General features: G+C 53.5%; 1 pseudogene; it reads right to left on the bottom strand.

Annotated features, from left to right (window-relative positions):
- Window positions 1–6,380: 6,380 nt before the first annotated feature.
- LOC133360036 (trypsin-2-like) lies at window positions 6,381–23,980 on the bottom strand (annotated as a pseudogene).
- Window positions 23,981–24,133: the final 153 nt, after the last annotated feature.

The following is a 24,133-nucleotide window of genomic DNA, read 5'->3' as shown; positions in this document are numbered from 1 at the left end:
CGTGCGCCGCTCTACGCAGCGCTCACTCACGTGGTGAACCACAGTGTACACACGCGCACCCACACGCTCACATTGCACGACAATATCACGCGAGACCACGCTTCGCTATTAATGATTTATTATCTGATACCTGGTAATTTAATGTTAAATCAGTGAGTCGACGAGGCTGGCCTACGCTGATACCTTTATACCTATTCCCGATTTATCTGCTATGATTCTAATTCACCTACTTACTTCCTGCTGGATGCCCACGGCGGTTCGTTGATCCCGTGCTTCGCAGCGTACCTCGATGCGTCTCACGGACGATCGGGTCGCTGGACTGGAGAGCGTCCTGTCGCCTGGCGCTGGAGAGAAGAGAGCGATTTCCCCTCTGCGCTCCTCTATTTATCCTCCCTACCTCAAAGGGGATGCTGCGCTGAACAATGGGCTCGTGCACCCCAAGCCCGCGCACGGCGGTTCCCGGGCGCTGTTGATATGCTAATCAGTGAGCGACGTTGGCGGCGTACATCCTAATTACTCCCTTACCCTTCCTAACAATGGGGCCTACGCGCTCAAGCGCAATTATCCCAACCCTCCATGACTATGCGCAACAGCCCCTGTGACCCCGCTATTCATGCTGTCCCGTGCCTCCCCTGCTTGCCCCGTCGACCCGTGGGAGTGTGTGTGGGGGGAAATGCGCCTCAACCGCGGTGGCCGAATGCCCCACGCCGCGACCACACCATATTAAGGCCGGCCGCAGCGCCGCGGTGCCACGTAGCACGGGGGAGGTCATCCAATTCCCTGATCGCCGGAAACCGTGAGAATTAATCCCGATAAGGGTCTCTCGGATAAAAACCGGTCGGGCCAGGCGACCTCCCCTCGGAGCTCTATGGGGGGGGGGAAATGAGTGCGGGTGTGTTCATGTGAGGTGAGGTGAGGGGGACGCGGGGTCGGCTCCGTTGCTTGGTGGTGGCGAGGTCGGGGATTTGGTGCCTGCCGAACGGCTTCGTGGCGGCGGCATCACAAACTTGTTTTATAATGGTAAACAATGAAGCTGAGTTTTTATCTGCACACAAACATTATTATTGTAATGTTTGTCAACTAATGTGTTTAACAATAATAAACAATGGACTTGAGTTGTTAGCGTAACAAGCAAGGAAATTTGTACTTAGCATAGGCGTGTTGAGGCCTTGTGCGATGCGTAGCCCCCGTCCTGGCCTACATTGGCGAGGCGCGGAGTTGGCACGTTGCCAGGCTAGGGGCTGGGCCGCTACCCCCTCTCTAACATCCGCCGCCCGTGCAAGAATAATGCTATGTAAGCAGTAAAATATTATTATCTACGGAGTCTGTAGTATAAACTGAACGCATCGTGTTGGGGGGGGGGGGGGGCGAAGAGGACACGACACTGTGAAGAAATATCCGCAGCGTCATGTGTGTACGTGTTGACTGTAGAACGCGTAAAAGAAAATGTCTCCCGTGAGCTGGAGCGAACGCGCAGCACTTGGCAGGGTCCGCCCCCCCCCACGCAATTGGCGTCACTTGGTACAGTCGATGTCGTGCAATAAGTAAATAATGAATATAAGAAACGGCACAAATGTGTTAATTAAACTACTTTAAAGTTTACGGACGGGAAAACGGAATAGCCTATACCCACCACGGGGCTTAGGGCGTGCCGCCTGGCAAATTATTTCAGTGTTAAACACCACCGTCCGAGAGCCAAATCCCCCACAAGCGCGAGCGCACGGAGACTTTTATATATAAGAAAATTAAATTATTACACTTTAATACTATTTATTATTTTACAATATGTTATACACTATACCATTGATCGTCGCGTGAAAGGTATTAAGAGGAAGCAACGAAATATGTCAATGGGAGAGTGGTGCTAGGAAGCTTGCAGCGGAGCAAAGAATCCATTCCCTGCGGGGAATACAAGATATATAGTCCATGTCAGTGAGTGGAACGCGGTCTGAAAGTCACCGTAAACGTGGACACAATCAGTTAAGATCCGAAATGGTTTATTACGTCCTTCCAATGATTGCTAAGCCGGAATCCATCTTCTCGGTTGAAATTGTCTCTGTGTTTGTATATGTGGATCGCCTCATGAACGAATCTCTCATGGTAGCCAGATGGCTTGCAGAGAACCTCTGTCTTGGAGAAGTCAATATCATGTGAACCCACTGAATTGTAACAGTGATCTGCCACGGCTGAGGTGTTTGTCCTACCGTGTTTCAAGTCTGCTTTATGTTCACAGATGCGGTCCGAGACATGTCGTTTGGTTTCTCCAATGTAACTGCTACCACAGAGGCAACTTAGTTTGTAGACGCCAGGGTACTGTATGTCTGGAACCACATCTTTTACAGACGGGACCAGATCACAGATTTGATGTACTGTGTTGAATCGAACCTGGATCTTGTGTTTAATCAGGATTTTGGAGATCTTTTTTGTGACCCCAGCAATGTCGGGTAAGGTGATGGTCTTGAGAGCATACTGATGATACTATGTAGTTTATACTTTAGCTTTTTACGTGGTTGTTTAGTTACTGCAGCTACATACTATTAACATTCATTCCCTTTATTAATGCTACCCCTACCCCCTCCCTTTGATGCTGCTAATCCTGCATAATGCATGGGCATAATATGACTTTGAAAACCCCCCGCCCACCTCCTACGCATTTCACAAGTAGCACTAGTCGCATTCCTGCATTTCCCATAAATATGTTAAATTCCTCTTGATATGCAGATTCTTTTGTCAAGGCGCATTTTCCCTCCCCTTCCAAACCAGCTTAAATAGACGCTCCAAGCGTGGTGGTGTTTCATTTAGACGCTGTCGCCTCGACAGACCTGGTCTTCACCTGAGGACGGCTGCTTGTGTTGTGGCCGAAACATCGTGAGAATTATTTTATTATGTTTTATTTTTATTATTTTATTACTTCCCTTCTACGTGACTTTACCGAAAGAACCAAGAAGAAGAAAATTAGATTTCGGTTATTTCGATGGCTGAGCACCGACCCAAAATAGCAAGTGAGCGGGCAGCAACAATTGGTACTATCAAAATTGTTATAAATAAATACATCGCTTTTAACTCTTTTTTTAATTGAGCAAGGTTATTATTGTTACTATGACAGTTTGGGAGAGAGACGATGATGATTCTGGGAGAGAGGAAGTCCAAAATGCGGACACTGCGAGGGAAGAAGTGGAAACAGAAGCGGTGTGACCTGCGCAGTGTGGGGAGTGAGAGGGTGGGCGAGTTGATGGGTAGCGAGTGGGTGAGTGGGTGGGTGAGTTGGTGGGTGGGCGAGTGAGTCAGTGGGTGGGTGGGCGAGTGAGTGAGTGGGTGGGTGGGTGGGCGAGTGAGTGGGTGGGTGGGTGGGTGGGCGAGTGAGTGGGTGGGTGGGTGGGTGGATGGGTAACGAGTGGGTGAGGTGAGTGGCTGGGCGAGTGAATGGGCGATTGCGTGGCTGGGCGAGTGGGTGAGTGGGTGGCTGGGCGAGAGAGTCAGTGGGTGAGTGAGTGGGTGGGTGGGTGGGCGAGTGAGTGGGTGGGGGGTGGGCGAGTGAGTGGGTGGGCGGGCGAGTGAGTGGGTGGGTGGGTGGATGGGTAGCGAGTGGGTGAGTGAGTGGCTGGGCGAGTGAGTGGGCGATTGCGTGGCTGGGCGAGTGGGTGAGTAGCTCAAGAAAATAGTTCGTCGTCGACCACTCAAAAAACGCGTTATAACAATGCGGGGTTCCGCGCTATGATGGTGCACATTCCGCGTTATAACGGGCGCGTTCCAGATTGTGCGGAAAGTGTTCCCGAATGGAAGAACGGTATTTAAATATTCACGAAATAATGACGATTAATGGGGCTTGTGGTAAATCATCTGGCTCCGAGCAAGGGTCGGGGTTCAGGTGAGAAAAATAATTTACGCCCGGCTTGGTAACCTTTGAACCGGTAACCGTTTTCAGAATCGGTTACAGCTTCTGAAAGCCGGAACCCGGTAGCCAACTCCAGCGGCACGTTGCTAATGGACGCGCTGCAATTGACACGTGCGCTCACAGTACAAACCGCACGGCGACAGGCCTGACTTGCCACGTGGTTATATTCGCCCGTGTCCCCCAGTTAAGAAGTTGTGGCGCAGCCCCTGAAACTGTTGCTCGCCCAGTGCCACTGCCGGTGGACGCGGCCTCCAATCGAGGCTGCTCTGGAGCGGTAACTTGGCCTAACCTCTGCGTGCCGAGCGTCAGGTGCCTTCGTTTCTCAGCTCACAGATGTCCACACGATACAGAGACAAAAATACCAGTTTGTAGCCTTGACAGACTTTTGGGGCAAGTGTTGTTAGCGAGCACCTATGAAGGCCGGCACGGCACACGAGGGGATGAGCGGCCAACACCAGGCCCGGTCGCCTTTGCCTCCCCAGTGGCGATGTTTACGCACCACACCAGGTACTCATTTGAGGCTGCGTCGACCTATGAGAGGCCCAGGACTGGTTTAGATAATCGTCACTCGTGTTGGCCGTGAGTGTAAATTGGAACTGGGGTCGTGGGGTTTGAACAGCAGTGCGCTAACCGCTACGCGCACCGCTTCCCACCACATTCATTCATCACGCATAGCAGAGGAGCATTGCGCCAAACGTGTGACCTCTTGCGACGCCATTCGCATAAACTGCTCTTGCTGCCATACACCGGCGTGTCGAGTGATGTGTTTGATCCACGGATCACGTGGGGGGGGGGGGGAAGCGACCACGGCGGCGGCGCCATTCCTGTGAGAGGTCGCAGCCATCATTGTGATCACTGTTACATCGTTTTTATCGCTCTATTCTAGTGATTTCGAAAACGTTTTGGTTTAGCCATATTTGTTGTTTGTTGTAGTACAGAGTTAGACTGATAACTTTAATCAAAATTGTCTTGTGGTTGTTGTTGTTTGAATTGCATCCCAGTGGGATTTTTGTTGTTGATATTCGGTGCTTTTTCTGGAAGACTTTGCTGTTTTCTACTTGATTTTTCTGTTGGACGTCGTCACTTTAAGATGTTTCTTGTTCGTGTTTTTGTTTGTTGCGGTTGCACCCGATTCAGAGCCGCATGGCTCACAGGGCTCACAGGACTATACCAAAATACATGACTGAAAAAAAAATCACTTCGAGACGTCGACCGCCAACTGAAGTGAGCGCAATTTGCTGCTGGAGTTGGCGCATCGAGATGGGGCGACGTGGTCCACAAAGTGGCACCACAGCCGCCGTCCTCTAAGCTCCCAATCGCTCGAGGCCGGTCGCAGGTGCAACGGGGACATGTTCTGACGAAGGCTGTCGCCTGATGAAGCTCGTAGTAAGCACTGGCGTAAATGTCGTAGTCAGATGGTAAATGTCGTAGTCAGATGGTAAATGTCGTAGTCCAGATGGTAAATGTCGTAGTCAGATGGTAAATATGGTCGTAGTCAGATGTAAATGTCGTAGTCAGATGGTAAATTGTGTGTAGTCAGATGGTAAATGTCGTAGTCAGATGGTAAATGTCGTATTCAGATGTAAATGTCGTAGTCAGATGGTAAATGTCGTAGTCAGATGGTAAATGTCGTAGTCAGATGGTAAATGTCGTAGTCAGATGGTAAATGTCGTAGTCAGATGGTAAATGTCGTAGTCAGATGGTAAATGTTGTGGCTTTGCTCTCCAACACACCGATGTTGCTGTACTAGCAACGAATTGGCCACGTTCTGTTTACGTGACAAATCTTACTGATTTGCTGTGTCGGGTGGTGGCGGGTTTAACGACACATTTATATATTTACGCGATCTAACCCTAAAAAAACGATCCGAATCAACTTGAAGAGCAATGTCCAGGCCTTCGCACGATGTGGATAACATTCACAAAACACAGCACTGGTAGACTCTTAGTTGGTGCTCAGATGCTACGAAACGGTGCAGCGACCCGCGTAGAGAGCGACCCGCGGACACAGCGACCCGCGGACACAGAGACCCGTGGTTCTATTGACACCACAGAGGAGGGGAGGGGGAGCGAAGGGCTTTGAGGTTGCGACTGGGAAGGAATTGGCCGCGTACTTCGGAGGTCCCCGAGGTATTATGGCGGATTGGAGTAGTTGGGACTTTCGTGCGAGTGGTGGCCTCTGCGCAAGTCCAGGGCGTGGTGGTGGTGGGGGGGGGCTGATTGGAGGAGATGCAGATGTTGCAATTATGCGTTCTAACCCACACAACAACAAACAACAATAAACAACAACAAGAGATCGTCCGTGTGGAAACACCGTTGGGATTCTTCATCGGACAGAATAATCGGCACGTTCAGTAAAATCAACCCCCCGTAGGGGTTTTCAACTAAAAAGGGGACGGAGAGAAGGATCGACTCACACTCAGTGCGACACGGCGGTTGTCAGGTTTTATTATCGTCAAGTGAACAGCGGCCACGTGAAACTCAGAGACACAACGTGTGCTTCCGTGCGTGTGAGCGTGTGTATGTACGTGTGTGTACGCGTGTGTGTATACACGCATGTGTGTGTGTACGTGTGTGTGGTGGGGGCTTGCGCGCTGCGCTAAGAACCCGTCGAGCCGAGTTCGATTCCCGCTCACGGCCACCATGAGCACCTCTCGGTCACCTCAGCCTCAAATAAAAAGTCCGTGTAGTTAGTACCCATGCTGTCGGTGTAGATGGTACTCATGGTATCCGTGTGTTTGGTACTCATGTGGTGATCGCGTTCCTAGTTGGCGCTCATGGTCTCGGCGATCCAGGCGTTGTAGTGCACACCTTGGTGTAGACGCCCGGGTAGTTGGGTTCCGCACAGCCGCGTCCCCACGAAACGATGCCCTGCAGCTGCCCGTTGCACACCACGGGGCCTCCAGAGTCTCCCTGCACCCAGCGGGGAGAGGGGGGGGGCTCATTAAGCCGGGCGCCTGTGGCAGTACAGCAAGTGGGGTAGTACAGCAAGTGGGGTAGTGGGGTGACAGTACAGCAAGTGGGTAGTGGGGTGACAGTACAGCAAATGGGGTAGTGGGGTGACAGTATAGCAAGTGGGATAGTGGGGTGACAGTATAGCAAGTGGGGTAGTGGGGTGACAGTACAGCAAGTGGGTAGTGGGGTGACAGTACAGCAAGTGGGTAGTAGGGTGACAGTACAGCAAGTGGGTAGTGGGGTGGCAGTACAGCAAGTGGGTAGTGGGGTGACAATACAGCAAGTGGGGTAGTGGGGTGACAGTACAGCAAGTGGGTAGTAGGGTGACAGTACAGCAAGTGGGGTAGTGGGGTGACAGTACAGCAAGTGGGTAGTAGGGTGACAGTACAGCAAGTGGGTAGTGGGGTGGCAGTACAGCAAGTGGGTAGTAGGGTGACAGTACAGCAAGTGGGTAGTAGGGTGACAGTACAGCAAGTGGGTAGTAGGGTGACAGTACAGCAAGTGGGTAGTGGGGTGGCAGTACAGCAAGTGGGTAGTAGGGTGACAGTACAGCAAGTGGGGTAGTGGGGTGGCAGTACAGCAAGTGGGTAGTAGGGTGACAGTACAGCAAGTGGGGTAGTGGGGTGGCAGTACAGCAAGTGGGTAGTGGGGTGACAGTACAGCAAATGGGGTAGTGGGGTGACAGTACAGCAAGTGGGGTAGTGGGGTGACAGTATAGCAAGTGGGGTAGTGGGGTGACAGTACAGCAAGTGGGGTAGTGGGGTGACAGTACAGCAAGTGGGTAGTAGGGTGACAGTACAGCAAGTGGGTAGTGGGGTGACAGTACAGCAAGTGGGGTAGTAGGGTGACAGTACAGAAAGTGGGTAGTAGGGTGACAGTACAGAAAGTGGGTAGTGGGGTGACAGTACAGCAAGTGGGGTAGTACAGCAAGTGGGTAGTGGGGTGACAGTACAGCAAGTGGGTAGTGGGGTGGCAGTACAGCAAGTGGGTAGTGGGGTTGCAGTACAGCAAGTGGGTATTAGGGTGACAGTACAGCAAGTGGGTAGTGGGGTGACAGTACAGCAAGTGGGTAGTGGGGTGGCAGTACAGCAAGTGGGTAGTGGGGTGGCAGTACAGCAAGTGGGTATTAGGGTGACAGTACAGCAAGTGGGTAGTGGGGTGACAGTACAGCAAGTGGGTAGTGGGGTGACAGTACAGCAAGTGGGGTAGTAGGGTGACAGTACAGAAAGTGGGTAGTGGGGTGACAGTACAGCAAGTGGGGTAGTACAGCAAGTGGGTAGTGGGGTGACAGTACAGCAAGTGGGTAGTGGGGTGGCAGTACAGCAAGTGGGTAGTGGGGTGGCAGTACAGCAAGTGGGTAGTGGGGTGACAGTACAGCAAGTGGGTAGTGGGGTGACAGTACAGCAAGTGGGTAGTGGGGTGGCAGTACAGCAAGTGGGTAGTGGGGTGACAGTAAGCAAGTGGGTAGTGGGGTGACAGTACAGCAAGTGGGTAGTGGGGTAACAGTACAGCAAGTGGGTAGTGGGGTGACAGTAAAGCAAGTGGGTAGTAGGGTGGCAGTACAGCAAGTGGTAGTGGGGTGACAGTACAGCAAGTGGGTAGTAGGGTGACAGTACAGCAAGTGGGTAGTGGGGTGACAGTACAGCAAGTGGGTAGTGGGGTGGCCAGTTACAGCAAGTGGGTAGTGGGGTGACAGTACAGCACGTAGGTAGTAGGGTGACAGTACAGCAAGTGGGTAGTAGGGTGAAGTACAGCAAGTGGGTAGTGGGTGGCAGTACAGCAAGTGGGTAATGGGGTGACAGTACAGCAAGTGGGTAGTGGGGTGACAGTACAGCAAGTGGGTAGTAGGGGTGAACAGTACAGCAAGTGGGTAGTGGTGGTGACAGTACAGAAAGTGGGTAGTGGGGGTGGCAGTACAGCAAGTGGGTAGTAGAGTGACAGTACAGCAAGTGGGTAGTAGGGTGACAGTACAGAAAGTGGGTAGTGGGGTGACAGTACAGCAAGTGGGTATTAGGGTGACAGTACAGCAAGTGGGTATTAGGGTGACAGTACAGCAAGTGGGTAGTGGGGTGACAGTACAGCAAGTGGGTAGTGGGGTGACAGTACAGCAAGTGGGTAGTAGGGTGACAGTACAGAAAGTGGGTAGTGGGGTGACAGTACAGCAAGTGGGGTAGTACAGCAAGTGGGTAGTGGGGTGACAGTACAGCAAGTGGGTAGTGGGGTGGCAGTACAGCAAGTGGGTAGTGGGGTGGCAGTACAGCAAGTGGGTAGTGGGGTGACAGTACAGCAAGTGGGTAGTGGGGTGACAGTACAGCAAGTGGGTAGTGGGGGTGGCAGTACAGCAAGTGGGTAGTGGGGTGACAGTACAGCAAGTGGGTAGTGGGGTGACAGTACAGCAAGTGGGTAGTGGGGTAACAGTACAGCAAGTGGGTAGTGGGGTGACAGTAAAGCAAGTGGGTAGTAGGGTGGCAGTACAGCAAGTGGGTAGTGGGGTGACAGTACAGCAAGTGGGTAGTAGGGTGACAGTACAGCAAGTGGGTAGTGGGGTGACAGTACAGCAAGTGGGTAGTGGGGTGGCAGTACAGCAAGTGGGTATTAGGGTGACAGTACAGCAAGTGGGTAGTGGGGTGACAGTACAGCAAGTGGGTAGTGGGGTGGCAGTACAGCAAGTGGGTAGTGGGGTGGCAGTACAGCAAGTGGGTATTAGGGTGACAGTACAGCAAGTGGGTAGTGGGGTGACAGTACAGCAAGTGGGTAGTGGGGTGACAGTACAGCAAGTGGGTAGTGGGGTGGCAGTACAGCAAGTGGGTAGTGGGGTGACAGTACAGCAAGTAGGTAGTAGGGTGACAGTACAGCAAGTGGGTAGTAGGGTGACAGTACAGCAAGTGGGTAGTGGGGTGGCAGTACAGCAAGTGGGTAATGGGGTGACAGTACAGCAAGTGGGTAGTGGGGTGACAGTACAGCAAGTGGGTAGTAGGGTGACAGTACAGCAAGTGGGTAGTGGGGTGACAGTACAGAAAGTGGGTAGTGGGGTGGCAGTACAGCAAGTGGGTAGTAGAGTGACAGTACAGCAAGTGGGTAGTAGGGTGACAGTACAGAAAGTGGGTAGTGGGGTGACAGTACAGCAAGTGGGTATTAGGGTGACAGTACAGCAAGTGGGTATTAGGGTGACAGTACAGCAAGTGGGTAGTGGGGTGACAGTACAGCAAGTGGGTAGTGGGGTGACAGTACAGCAAGTGGGGTAGTAGGGTGACAGTACAGAAAGTGGGTAGTGGGGTGACAGTACAGCAAGTGGGGTAGTACAGCAAGTGGGTAGTGGGGTGACAGTACAGCAAGTGGGTAGTGGGGTGGCAGTACAGCAAGTGGGTAGTGGGGTGGCAGTACAGCAAGTGGGTAGTGGGGTGACAGTACAGCAAGTGGGTAGTGGGGTGACAGTACAGCAAGTGGGTAGTGGGGTGGCAGTACAGCAAGTGGGTAGTGGGGTGACAGTACAGCAAGTGGGTAGTGGGGTGACAGTACAGCAAGTGGGTAGTGGGGTAACAGTACAGCAAGTGGGTAGTGGGGTGACAGTAAAGCAAGTGGGTAGTAGGGTGGCAGTACAGCAAGTGGGTAGTGGGGTGACAGTACAGCAAGTGGGTAGTAGGGTGACAGTACAGCAAGTGGGTAGTGGGGTGACAGTACAGCAAGTGGGGTAGGGGGTGGCAGTACAGCAAGTGGGTATTAGGGTGACAGTACAGCAAGTGGGTAGTGGGGGTGACAGTACAGCAAGGGGTAGTGGGGTGGCAGTACAGCAAGTGGGTAGTGGGGTGGCAGTACAGCAAGTGGGTATTAGGGTGACAGTACAGCAAGTGGGTAGTGGGGGGTGACAGTACAGCAAGTGGGTAGTGGGGTGACAGTACAGCAAGTGGGGTAGTCGGGTGACAGTACAGAAAGTGGGTAGTGGGGTGACAGTACAGCAAGTGGGGTTAGTACAGCAAGTGGGTAGTGGGGTGACAGTACAGCAAGTGGGTAGTGGGGTGACAGTACAGCAAGTGGGTAGTGGGGTGGCAGTACAGCAAGTGGGTAGTGGGGTGACAGTACAGCAAGTGGGTAGTGGGGTGACAGTACAGCACAAGTGGGTAGTGGGTGGCAGTACAGCAAGTGGGTAGTGGGGTTGACAGTACAGCAAGTGGGTAGTGGGGTGGGTGACAGTACAGCAAGTGGGTAGTGGGGTAACAGTACAGCAAGTGGGTAGTGGGGTGACAGTAAAGCAAGTGGGTAGTAGGGTGGCAGTACAGCAAGTGGGTAGTGGGGTGACAGTACAGCAAGTGGGTAGTAGGGTGACAGTACAGCAAGTGGGTAGTGGGGTGACAGTACAGCAAGTGGGTGTGGTGGTGGCAGTACAGCAAGTGGGTAGTGGGGTGACAGTACAGCAAGTAGGTAGTAGGGTGACAGTACAGCAAGTGGGTAGTAGGGGTGACAGTACAGCAATGGGTAGTGGGGTGGCAGTACAGCAAGTGGGTAATGGGGTGACAGTACAGCAAGTGGGTAGTGGGGTGACAGTACAGCAAGTGGGTAGTAGGGTGACAGTACAGCAAGTGGGTAGTGGGGTGACAGTACAGAAAGTGGGTAGTGGGGTGGCAGTACAGCAAGTGGGGTAGTAGAGTGACAGTACAGCAAGTGGGTAGTAGGGTGACAGTACAGAAAGTGGGTAGTGGGGTGACAGTACAGCAAGTGGGTATTAGGGTGACAGTACAGCAAGGGGTATTAGGGTGACAGTACAGCAAGTGGGTAGTGGGGTGACAGTACAGCAAGTGGGTAGTGGGGTGACAGTACAGCAAGGTGGGTAGTAGGGTGACAGTACAGAAAGTGGGTAGGGGGGTGACAGTACAGCAAGTGGGGTAGTACAGCAAGTGGGTAGTGGGGGTGACAGTACAGCAAGTGGGTAGTGGGGGTGGCAGTACAGCAAGTGGGTAGTGGGGTGGCAGTACAGCAAGTGGGTAGTGGGGTGACAGTACAGCAAGTGGGTAGTGGGGTGACAGTACAGCAAGTGGGTAGGGGTGGGTGGCAGTACAGCAAGTGGGTAGTGGGGGTGACAGTACAGCAAGTGGGTAGTGGGGTGACAGTACAGCAAGGGGTAGTGGGGGTAACAGTACAGCAAGTGGGTAGTGGGGTGACAGTAAAGCAAGTGGGTAGTAGGGTGGCAGTACAGCAAGTGGGTAGTGGGGTGACAGTACAGCAAGTGGGTAGTAGGGTGACAGTACAGCAAGTGTGGTAGTGGGGTGACAGTACAGCAAGTGGGTAGTGGGTGGCAGTACAGCAATAGTGGGTAGTGGGGTGACAGTACAGCAAGTAGGTAGTAGGGTGGACAGTACAGCAAGTGGGTAGTAGGGTTGCCAGTACAGCAAGTGGGTAGTGGGGTGGCAGTACAGCAAGGGGGTAATGGGGGACAGTACAGAAGTGGGTAGTGGTGGTGACAGTACAGCAAGTGGGTAGTAGGGGTACAGTACAGCAAGTGGGTTAGTGGGGGTGACAGTACAGAAAGGGGTAGTGGGGTGGCAGTACAGCAAGGGGTAGTAGAGTGACAGTACAGCAAGTGGGTAGTAGGGTGACAGTACAGAAAGTGGGGTAGTGGGGGGTGACAGTACAGCAAGTGGGTATTAGGGGTGACGTACCAGCAAGTGGGTAGTGGGGTGACAGTACAGCAAGTGGGTAGTGGGTGGCAGTACAGCAAGTGGGTAGTGGGGTGGCAGTACAGCAAGTGGGTATTAGGGTGACAGTACAGCAAGTGGGTAGTGGGGTGACAGTACAGCAAGTGGGTAGTGGTGGTGACAGTACAGCAAGTGGGTAGTAGGGTGACAGTACAGAAAGTGGGTAGTGGGGTGACAGTACAGCAAGTGGGGTAGTACAGCAAGTGGGTAGTGGGGTGACAGTACAGCAAGTGGGTAGTGGGGTGGCAGTACAGCAAGTGGGTAGTGGGGTGGCAGTACAGCAAGTGGGTAGTGGGGTGACAGTACAGCAAGTGGGTAGTGGGGTGACAGTACAGCAAGTGGGTAGTGGGGTGGCAGTACAGCAAGTGGGTAGTGGGGTGACAGTACAGCAAGTGGGTAGTGGGGTGACAGTACAGCAACTGGGTAGTGGGGTAACAGTACAGCAAGTGGGTAGTGGGGTGACAGTACAGCAAGTGGGTAGTAGGGTGGCAGTACAGCAAGTGGGTAGTGGGGTGACAGTACAGCAAGTGGGTAGTAGGGTGACAGTACAGCAAGGGTGGGTAGTGGGGGTGACAGTACAGCAAGTGGGTAGGGGGTGGCAGTACAGCAAGTGGGTAGTGGGGTGACAGTACAGCAAGTAGGGTAGTAGGGTGACAGTACAGCAAGTGGGTAGTAGGGTGACAGTACAGCAAGTGGGTAGTGGGGTGGCAGTACAGCAAGTGGGTAATGGGGTGACAGTACAGCAAGTGGGTAGTGGGGTGACAGTACAGCAAGTGGTTAGTAGGGGTGACAGTACAGCAAGTGGGTAGTGGGGTGACAGTACAGAAAGTGGGGTTAGTGGGGGTGGCAGTACAGCAATGTGGGTAGTAGAGTGACAGTACAGCAAGTGGGTAGTAGGGTGACCGTACAGGAAAGTGGGTTAGTGGGGTGACAGTACAGCAAGTGGGGTAGTAGGGTTACAGTACAGCAAGTGGGTAGTGGGGTGACAGTACAGCAGGGTAGTGGGTAAGTGGGTAGTGGGACAGTACAGCAAGTGGGTAGTAGGGTGACAGTACAGCAAGTGGGTAGTAGGGTGACAGTACAGAAAGTGGGTAGTGGGGTGGCAGTACAGCAAGTGGGTAGTAGGGTGACAGTACAGCAAGTGGGTAGTAGGGTGACAGTACAGAAAGTGGGTAGGGGTGGCAGTACAGCAAGTGGGTAGTAGGGTGACAGTACAGCAAGTGGGTAGTAGGGTGACAGTACAGCAAGTGGGTAGTGGGGTGACAGTACAGCAAGTGGGTAGTAGGGTGACAGTACAGCAAGTGGGTAGTAGGGTGACAGTACAGAAAGTGGGTAGTGGGGTGGCAGTACAGCAAGTGGGTAGTAGGGTGACAGTACAGAAAGTGGGTAGTAGGGTGACAGTACAGCAAGTGGGTAGTGGGGTGACAGTACAGCAAGTGGGTAGTAGGGTGACAGTACAGAAAGTGGGTAGTAGGGTGACAGTACAGCAAGTGGGTAGTGGGGTGACAGTACAGCAAGTGGGTAGTAGGGTGACAGTACAGCAATGTGGGGTAGTAGGGTGACGTACAGCAAGTGGGTAGTAGGGTGACAGTACAGAAAGTGGGTTAGTGGGGTGGCAGTACAGCAAGTGGGTAGTGGGGTGACAGTACAGAAAGTGGGTAGTAGGGTGACAGTACAGAAAGTGGGTAGTAGGGTGACAGTACAGCAAGTGGTTAGTAGGGTGACAGTACAGAAAGTGGGTATAGGGTGACAGTACAGCAAGTGGGTAGTAGGGTGACAGTACAGAAAGTGGGTAGTAGGGTGACAGGACAGCAAGTGGGTAGTAGGGTTGACAGTACAGAAAGTGGGTAGTGGGGGTGGCAGTACAAGCAAGTGGGTAGTGGGGGGTGACAGTACAGCAAGTGGGTATTAGGTGTGACAGTACAGCAAGTGGGTAGTGGGGTGACAGTACAGCAAGTGGGTAGTAGGGTGACAGTACAGAAAGTGGGTAGTAGGTGACAGTACAGCAAGGGGTAGTGGGGTGACAGTTCCAGCAAGTGGGTAGTAGGGTGACAGTACAGCAAGTGGGTAGTGGGTGACAGTACAGCAAGTGGGTAGTAGGGTGACAGTACAGCAAGTGGGTAGTAGGGTGACAGTACAGCAAGTGGGTAGTAGGGTGACAGTACAGAAAGTGGGTAGGGGGTGGCAGTACAGCAAGTGGGTAGTGGGGTGACAGTACGAAAGTGGGTAGTAGGGTGACAGTACAGAAAGTGGGTAGTAGGGTGACAGTACAGCAAGTGGGTAGTGGGGGTGACAGTACAGCAAGTGGGTAGTGGGGTGACAGTACAGCAAGTGGGTAGTGGGGTGACAGTACAGCAAGTGGGTAGTGGGGTGACAGTACAGCAAGTGGGTAGTGGGTGGCAGTACAGCAAGTGGGTAGTAGGGTGACAGTACAGCAAGTGGGTAGTAGGGTGACAGTACAGCAAGTGGGTAGTCGGGTGACAGTACAGCAAGTGGGTAGTGGGGTGACAGTACAGCAAGTGGGGTAGTAGGGTGACAGTACAGCAAGTGGGAGTGGGGGTGACAGTACAGCAAGTGGGGTAGTGGGGTGGCAGTACAGCAAGTGGGTCGTGGGGTGACAGTACAGCAAGTGGGTGTGGGGTGACAGTACAGCAACTGGTAGTGGGGGTAACAGTACAGCAAGTGGGTAGTGGGGTGACAGTACAGCAAGTGGGTAGTAGGGTGGCAGTACAGCAAGGGGTAGTGGGGTGACAGTACAGCAAGTGGGTAGTAGGGTGACAGTACAGCAATGTGGGTAGTGGGGTGACAGTACAGCAAGTGGGTAGTGGGGGTGGCAGTACAGCAAGTGGGGTAGTGGGGTGACAGTACAGCAAGTAGGTAGTAGGGGACAGTACAGCACGTGGGTAGTTAGGGTGACAGTACAGCAAGTGGGTAGTGGGGGGTGGCAGTACAAGCTAAGTGGGTAATGGGGTGACAGTACAGCAAGGGGTAGTGGGTGACAGTACAGCAAGTGGGTAGTTAGGGTGACAGTACAGCAAGTTGGGTAGTGGGGGTGACAGTACAGAAGTGGGTAGTGGGGTGGCAGTACAGCAAGTGGGTAGTAGAGTGACAGTACAGCAAGTGGGTAGTAGGGTGACAGTACAGAAAGTGGGTAGTGGGGTGACAGTACAGCAAGTGGGTAGTAGGGTGACAGTACAGCAAGTGGGTAGTGGGGTGACAGTACAGCAAGTGGGTAGTAGGGTGACAGTACAGCAAGTGGGTAGTGGGGTGACAGTACAGCAAGTGGGTAGTAGGGTGACAGTACAGCAAGTGGGTAGTAGGGTGACAGTACAGAAAGTGGGTAGTGGGGTGGCAGTACAGCAAGTGGGTAGTAGGGTGACAGTACAGCAAGTGGGTAGTAGGGTGACAGTACAGAAAGTGGGTAGTGGGGGTGGCAGTACAGCAAGGGGTAGTAGGGTGACAGTACAGCAAGTGGGTAGTAGGGTGACAGTACAGCAAGTGGGTAGTGGGGTGACAGCTACAGCAAGTGGGTAGTAGGGTGACAGTACAGCAAGTGGGTAGTAGGGTGACAGTACAGAAAGTGGGTAGGGGGTGGCAGTACAGCAAGTGGGTAGTAGGGTGACAGTACAGAAAGTGGGTAGTAGGGTGACAGTACAGCAAGTGGGTAGTGGGGGTGACAGTACAGCAAGTGGGTAGTAGGGTGACAGTACAGAACGTGGGTAGTAGGGTGACAGTACAGCAAGTGGGTAGTGGTGGTGACAGTACAGCAAGTGGGTAGTAGGGTGACAGTACAGCAAGTGGGTAGTAGGGTGACAGTACAGCAAGTGGGTAGTAGGGTGACAGTACAGAAAGTGGGTAGTGGGGTGGCAGTACAGCAAGGTGGGTAGTGGGGTGACAGTACAGAAAGTGGGTAGTAGGGTGACAGTACAGAAAGTGGGTAGTAGGGTGACAGTACAGCAAGTGGGTAGTAGGGTGACAGTACAGAAAGTGGGTAGTAGGGTGACAGTACAGCAAGTGGGTAGTAGGGTGACAGTACAGAAAGTGGGTAGTAGGGTGACAGTACAGCAAGTGGGTAGTAGGGTGACAGTACAGAAAGTGGGTAGTGGGGTGGCAGTACAGCAAGTGGGTAGTGGGGTGACAGTACAGCAAGTGGGTATTAGGGTGACAGTACAGCAAGTGGGTAGTGGGGTGACAGTACAGCAAGTGGGTAGTAGGGTGACAGTACAGAAAGTGGGTAGTAGGGTGACAGTACAGCAAGTGGGTAGTGGGGTGACAGTACAGCAAGTGGGTAGTAGGGTGACAGTACAGCAAGTGGGTAGTGGGGTGACAGTACAGCAAGTGGGTAGTAGGGTGACAGTACAGCAAGTGGGTAGTAGGGTGACAGTACAGCAAGTGGGTAGTAGGGTGACAGTACAGAAAGTGGGTAGTGGGGTGGCAGTACAGCAAGTGGGTAGTGGGGTGACAGTACAGAAAGTGGGTAGTAGGGTGACAGTACAGAAAGTGGGTAGTAGGGTGACAGTACAGCAAGTGGGTAGTGGGGTGACAGTACAGCAAGTGGGTAGTGGGGTGACAGTACAGCAAGTGGGTAGTGGGGTGACAGTACAGCAAGTGGGTAGTGGGGTGACAGTACAGCAAGTGGGTAGTGGGGTGGCAGTACAGCAAGTGGGTAGTAGGGTGACAGTACAGCAAGTGGGTAGTAGGGTGACAGTACAGCAAGTGGGTAGTCGGGTGACAGTACAGCAAGTGGGTAGTGGGGTGACAGTACAGCAAGTGGGGTAGTAGGGTGACAGTACAGCAAGTGGGTAGTGGGGTGACAGTACAGCAAGTGGGGTAGTAGGGTGACAGTACAGCAAGTGGGTAGTGGGGTGGCAGTACAGCAAGTGGGGTAGTAGGGTGACAGTACAGCAAGTGGGGTAGTAGGGTGACAGTACAGCAAGTGGGGTAGTAGGGTGACAGTACAGCAAGTGGGTAGTGGGGTGACAGTACAGCAAGTGGGTAGTGGGGTGACAGTACAGCAAGTGGGGTAGTAGGGTGACAGTACAGCAAGTGGGTAGTGGGGTGACAGTACAGCAAGTGGGGTAGTAGGGTGACAGTACAGCAAGTGGGTAGTGGGGTGGCAGTACAGCAAGTGGGGTAGTAGGGTGACAGTACAGAAAGTGGGTAGTAGGGTGACAGTACAGCAAGTGGGTAGTGGGGTGACAGTACAGCAAGTGGGTAGTAGGGTGACAGTACAGCAAGTGGGTAGTAGGGTGACAGTACAGCAAGTGGGTAGTAGGGTGACAGTACAGAAAGTGGGTAGTGGGGTGGCAGTACAGCAAGTGGGTAGTGGGGTGACAGTACAGAAAGTGGGTAGTAGGGTGACAGTACAGAAAGTGGGTAGTAGGGTGACAGTACAGCAAGTGGGTAGTAGGGTGACAGTACAGAAAGTGGGTAGTAGGGTGACAGTACAGCAAGTGGGTAGTAGGGTGACAGTACAGAAAGTGGGTAGTAGGGTGACAGTACAGCAAGTGGGTAGTAGGGTGACAGTACAGAAAGTGGGTAGTGGGGTGGCAGTACAGCAAGTGGGTAGTGGGGTGACAGTACAGCAAGTGGGTAGTAGGGTGACAGTACAGCAAGTGGGTAGTAGGGTGACAGTACAGCAAGTGGGTAGTAGGGTGACAGTACAGCAAGTGGGTAGTAGGGTGACAGTACAGAAAGTGGGTAGTGGGGTGGCAGTACAGCAAGTGGGTAGTGGGGTGACAGTACAGAAAGTGGGTAGTAGGGTGACAGTACAGAAAGTGGGTAGTAGGGTGACAGTACAGCAAGTGGGTAGTGGGGTGACAGTACAGCAAGTGGGTAGTGGGGTGACAGTACAGCAAGTGGGTAGTGGGGTGACAGTACAGCAATTGGGTAGTGGGGTGACAGTACAGCAAGTGGGTAGTGGGGTGGCAGTACAGCAAGTGGGTAGTAGGGTGACAGTACAGCAAGTGGGTAGTCGGGTGACAGTACAGCAAGTGGGTAGTGGGGTGACAGTACAGCAAGTGGGGTAGTAGGGTGACAGTACAGCAAGTGGGTAGTGGGGGTGACAGTACAGCAAGTGGGGTAGTAGGGTGACAGTACAGCAAGTGGGTAGTGGGGTGGCAGTACAGCAAGTGGGGTAGTAGGGTGACAGTACAGCAACTGGGGTAGTAGGGTGACAGTACAGCAAGTGGGTAGTGGGGTGACAGTACAGCAAGTGGGTAGTGGGGTGACAGTACAGCAAGTGGGGTAGTAGGGTGACAGTACAGCAAGTGGGTAGTGGGGTGACAGTGCAGCAAGTGGGGTAGTAGGGTGACAGTACAGCAAGTGGGTAGTGGGGTGACAGTACAGCAAGTGGGGTAGTAGGGTGACAGTACAGCAAGTGGGTAGTGGGGTGGCAGTACAGCAAGTGGGGTAGTAGGGTGACAGTACAGCAAGTGGGTAGTGGGGTGGCAGTACAGCAAGTGGGGTAGTAGGGTGACAGTACAGCAAGTGGGTAGTGGGGTGACAGTACAGCAAGTGGGGTAGTAGTGATGCTCCTCCCCTGGGGCTTTTTTGGTTTCCTCCCACATTGTAAAAACGTTCGGTGAGTGGGGTAGGTGAGTGGGGTAGGTGAGTGGGGTAGGTGAGTGGGGTAGGTGAGTGAGGTAGGTGAGAGTGGGGTAGGTGAGTGGGGTAGGTGAGTGGGGTAGGTGAGAGTGGGGTAGGTGACAGTGGGGTAGGTGAGTGGGGTAGGTGAGTGGGGTAGGTGACAGTGGGGTAGGTGAGTGGGGTAGGTGAGTGGGGTAGGTGACAGTGGGGTAGGTGAATGGGGTAGGTGAGTGGGGTAGGTGAGTGGGGTAGGTGAGTGGGGTAGGTGAGTGGGGTAGGTGACAGTGGGGTAGGTGAGTGGGGTAGGTGACAGTGGGGTAGGTGAGTGGGGTAGGTGAGTGGGGTAGGTGAGTGGGGTAGGTGAGTGGGGTAGACGAGTGAGATAGGTGAGTGGGGTAGGTGAGTGGGGTAGGTGAGTGGGGTAGGTGAATGGGGTAGGTGAGTGGGGTAGGTGAGTGGGGTAGGTGAGTGAGGTAGGTGAGTGAGGTAGGTGACAGTGGGGTTGGTGAGTGGGGTAGGTGAGTGGGGTAGGTGAGTGAGGTAGGTGACAGTGGGGTAGGTGAGTGGGGTAGGTGAGTGGGGTAGGTGAGTGGGGTAGGTGACAGTGGGGTAGGTGAGTGGGGTAGGTGAATGGGGTAGGTGAGTGGGGTAGGTGACAGTGGGGTAGGTGAGTGGGGTAGGTGAGTGAGGTAGGTGAGAGCGGGGTAGGCGAGCACCTGGCACGAGTCCTTGCCGCCCTCCATGTACCCCAGGCACACCATGTTGTCAGTGATGTCTCCCGGGTAGCCGGACTCGCAGTCCGCCACGCTCAGCACCGGCGCCTGCACGCACATCAGCACGTCCGGGCTGCCTGGGGACCCGCGGGTGGTGGGGGGGGGGGGTGAGGAGAGACAGAGTGAGGAGACGCGTGGATGGAGACACGGTGAGGAGACGCGTGGATGGAGACACAGTGAGGAGACACGTGGATGGAGACACGGTGAGGAGACGCGTGGATGGAGACACAGTGAGGAGACACGTGGATGGAGACACGGTGAGGAGACGCGTGGATGGAGACACAGTGAGGAGACACGTGGATGGAGACACGGTGAGGAGACACGTGGATGGAGACACGGTGAGAAGACGCGTGGATGGAGACACGGTGAGGAGAGACAGAGTGAGGAGACACGTGGATGGAGATATGGTGAGAAGACGCGTGGATGGAGACACGGTGAGAAGACGCGTGGATGGAGACACGTGTAGGTGTACCTATGGCGGTCTCGGTCTCGCCCCAGCCCGAGATGGTGCACATGACGCCCACGGCTGCGCAGGCGGTGGGCAGCGCCACGGGCTGCGCGTAGGCGTTGAGCGTGGCCGGCTTGGCCAGCTTCACCAGCATGATGTCGTTGTCGATGGTGCTGGAGGCGTAGCCCGGGTGGCGGATCGCCTTGGAGGCCTGGATCCACTGTTCGGTGCCCTCGCTAGCGAAGATGTTGTGCTCGCCGATGCGCACGGAGATACGGGATGCGCTGAGGGGGGTGAGGGGGGCAAGCGGGTGGAGGGGGGGGGTAGACACAGACGAGCTTACCACACGCCTCACCTCACCACCCGCGCCTCACCACGTGGTCTATTGTGACGACACCTCTCCTCATACCTCACCACGTGGTCTACTGCGACGACACCTCACCACGTGGTCTATTGTGACGACACCTCTCCTCATACCTCACCACGTGGTCTACTTCGACGACACCTCACCACGTGGTCTATTGTGACGACACCTCTCCTCATACCTCACCACGTGGTCTACTGTGACGAAACCTCACCTCATACCTCACCACGTGGTCTACTGCGACGACACCTCACCACGTGGTCTACTGTGACGACACCTCACACCTCACCACGTGGTCTACTGTGACGACACCTCTCCTCACACCTCACCATATTCCTCACCAGACACTTCATCTTATACCTCGCTTCTCACCACCTGATCTACTGTGAATACACCTCTCCACACGCCAGACCGCACGCTTTCACCACACCTCACCACACCTCACCACACCTCACCACACCTCACCACACCTCACCCGCCCCCCACTCACGTCTGGTAGCAGTGAGCGGCGGACACCACCCACTCGTCGCTGATGAGGGAACCGCCACAGAAGTGGTAGCCGATGTTGAGGGAGACCTGCCACGCCTGGGAGTGCGGGACGCACTCCTCGCCACCCACAATGTGGTCTCCTCCCAGCGGAGCCGCCGCTGTCGAGGTACGTGGAGATACATACAGACACGTGGTGATACATACAGACACGTGGAGATACATACAGACACGTGGGGATACATACAGACACGTGGAGATACATACAGACACACGGTGATACATACAGACACGTGGTGATACATACAGACACGTGGAGATACATACAGACACGTGGGGATACATACAGACACGTGGAGGTACATACAGACACGTGGAGATACATACAGACACATGGTGATACATACAGACACGTGGAGGTACATACAGACACGTGGAGATACATACAGACACGTGGTGATACATACAGACACGTGGTGACACATACAGACACGTGGTGACACATACAGACATGTAGAGACACATACAGATACGTGGAGATACATACAGACACGTGGGGATACATACAGACACGCGGAGATACATACATACACGTGGTGATACATACAGATACGTGGTGATACATACAGACACGTGGAGATACATACAGACACACGGGGATACATACAGACACGTGGTGATACACACAGACTCGTGGTGATACATACAGACACGTGGGGATACATACAGACACGTGGAGACACATACAGACACGTGGAGATACATACAGACACGTGGGGATACATACAGACACGTGCTGATACATACAGACACGTGGTGACACATACCGACACGTGGTGATACACACAGACTCGTGGTGATACATACAGACACGTGGGGATACATACAGACACGTGGAGACACATACAGACACGTGGAGATACATACAGACACGTGGGGATACATACAGACACGTGCTAAACCATACAGACACGTGGTGACACATACCGACACGTGATGATACATGCAGACACGTGGAGATACATACAGACACGTGGGATACATACAGACACGTGGAGATACATACAGACACGTGGTGATACATACAGACACGTGGTGATACATACAGACACGTGGTGACACATACAGACACGTGGAGACACATACAGACACGTGGAGATACATACAGACACGTGGTGATACATACAGACACGTGGTGACACATACAGACACGTGGAGACACATACAGACACGTGGTGATACATACAGACACGTGGAGATACATACAGACACGTGGGGATACATACAGACACGTGGTGACACATACAGACACGTGGGGATACATACAGACACGTGGAGACACATACAGACACGTGGAGATACATACAGACACCTGGGGATACATACACACACGTGGAGATACATACAGACACGGTGAAAGTGACACGTCGAGACATGAATATACATATAGACACGTGCAGGAGATACGCGATGACATGGAGATACAGGGACACACGGTGGAGTACGTGGACACACGGTAGCCACGGTGGGACACGGCGAGCAACGGCGAGGAGACGCGTGCGAGGTCATGTAGCTCACTCACCCCGCTGGGCAGTGCACATCGCTGAAGGTGGAGAGGGCGCAGAGCAGCGGCTGCTGTGCTGCTCTGCGCTGCCCCTCTGCTGCCCTCAACACAAGCAGCCTACAGCACCCGCTACGCCGAGCAGGTCGCCTGCCAAGCTCTGTGCAGCCTCCAACCTGCCGAGTTTTTTGACATTGGTCGCTTTCCGGCCGATGTGGCTACAGCCCAGATAATTGGCTACGCGTGGTTTGCTGTGCCAAGGCTCTCTCTGTGCGTCTGGGTCCTCCTGCCCATCGTCTCGCCGCTTGGGTTTCTGGGCACCGCGTACAATCTGCTCTCCTGTAACGCCGCGTGTTTTCATGACGTGATTTTGGTACAACGCGATGAATGTATTAGGGAACAGATTTTTTGTAAATATATAACGCGGATGCGAATTGGATAGAACGCGATTTAGGGAATGGAACTACGTCGCGCGCGTAGGAGTAAGCGGTCGTACGGCGTAGCATCATCACACAAGGCATTGGGATGCTGCTGGATGCTTCTAGCTGCTACCCACGTGCCTCAGTCTTTGTTCAGCCTGCGTTATGCATTTCACGCATTATCGTGGACTGTGCGCCGCCCTATATCATTTGTCTCGCTTTGCGTAAAACTATTTTTCTTTTAATTACACTGAGCGGCTTCACCACTAACACTGTAACATGCATTTTCACTCATTTTTGGGTTATATGATTAATTATATTATTAAACTAAAACACAGTAATTGTAAAATAATACGTAAAATTACCAATAATATAACAAATTATCATGAAAAATGTCAGTCATGTTCGTGTTTTTGAAACCTACTACCCCCTAACTCCTTAATTCCCTATTGAGTCAACGGTTACCATAACGAGATTGTTCCACAATGCAGCGGTCTTCAGGAAGGCAACTACTACCCACACGTTGTAGGAGGACGGGCTGTACAGCCAGGTCACTCGTCGTGGAGACGGGGCCGTTCTCGCAGGAGTGGGCGCGCCATCGCTGCTGTGCCTGGCACTTACCGGCAGCACCCACGAGTGCGGCGAGCAGTAGATAGATCATGGCGAGAGAGAGAGAGATGCTGACCGCGGTCGAGGCAACAGGCGACTGATGTGCGCCGTCGTCGAGCAATCGCCTCTTATATCCGCGCTTATCTCCGTGACCTTGCTCCTTTATCACCGCCTCCATCTGTACCCTGCCTCCTGCACCCCGCTCCCACCCGCACAGGTGCAAGAGGGAGATGTTGGCTCCCACGAGGTGTTGCTGGTGTTGCCACCTCTCCCGGTTTTCCACGGATCGTCCTCTTCTGGAACGAGGAGGTTGCTTTCCTGCGAAGTTGTCTACAGGTCTTGGGGT

This window comes from Lethenteron reissneri, chromosome 67 (genome assembly GCF_015708825.2).
Source record: "Lethenteron reissneri isolate LAM-NWPU_2019-01 chromosome 67, ASM1570882v1, whole genome shotgun sequence".
NCBI classification, from domain to species: domain Eukaryota; kingdom Metazoa; phylum Chordata; class Hyperoartia; order Petromyzontiformes; family Petromyzontidae; genus Lethenteron; species Lethenteron reissneri.
The sequence above is the reverse complement of the archived record's forward strand: the minus strand, read 5'-3'. Positions and strand labels throughout refer to the sequence as shown.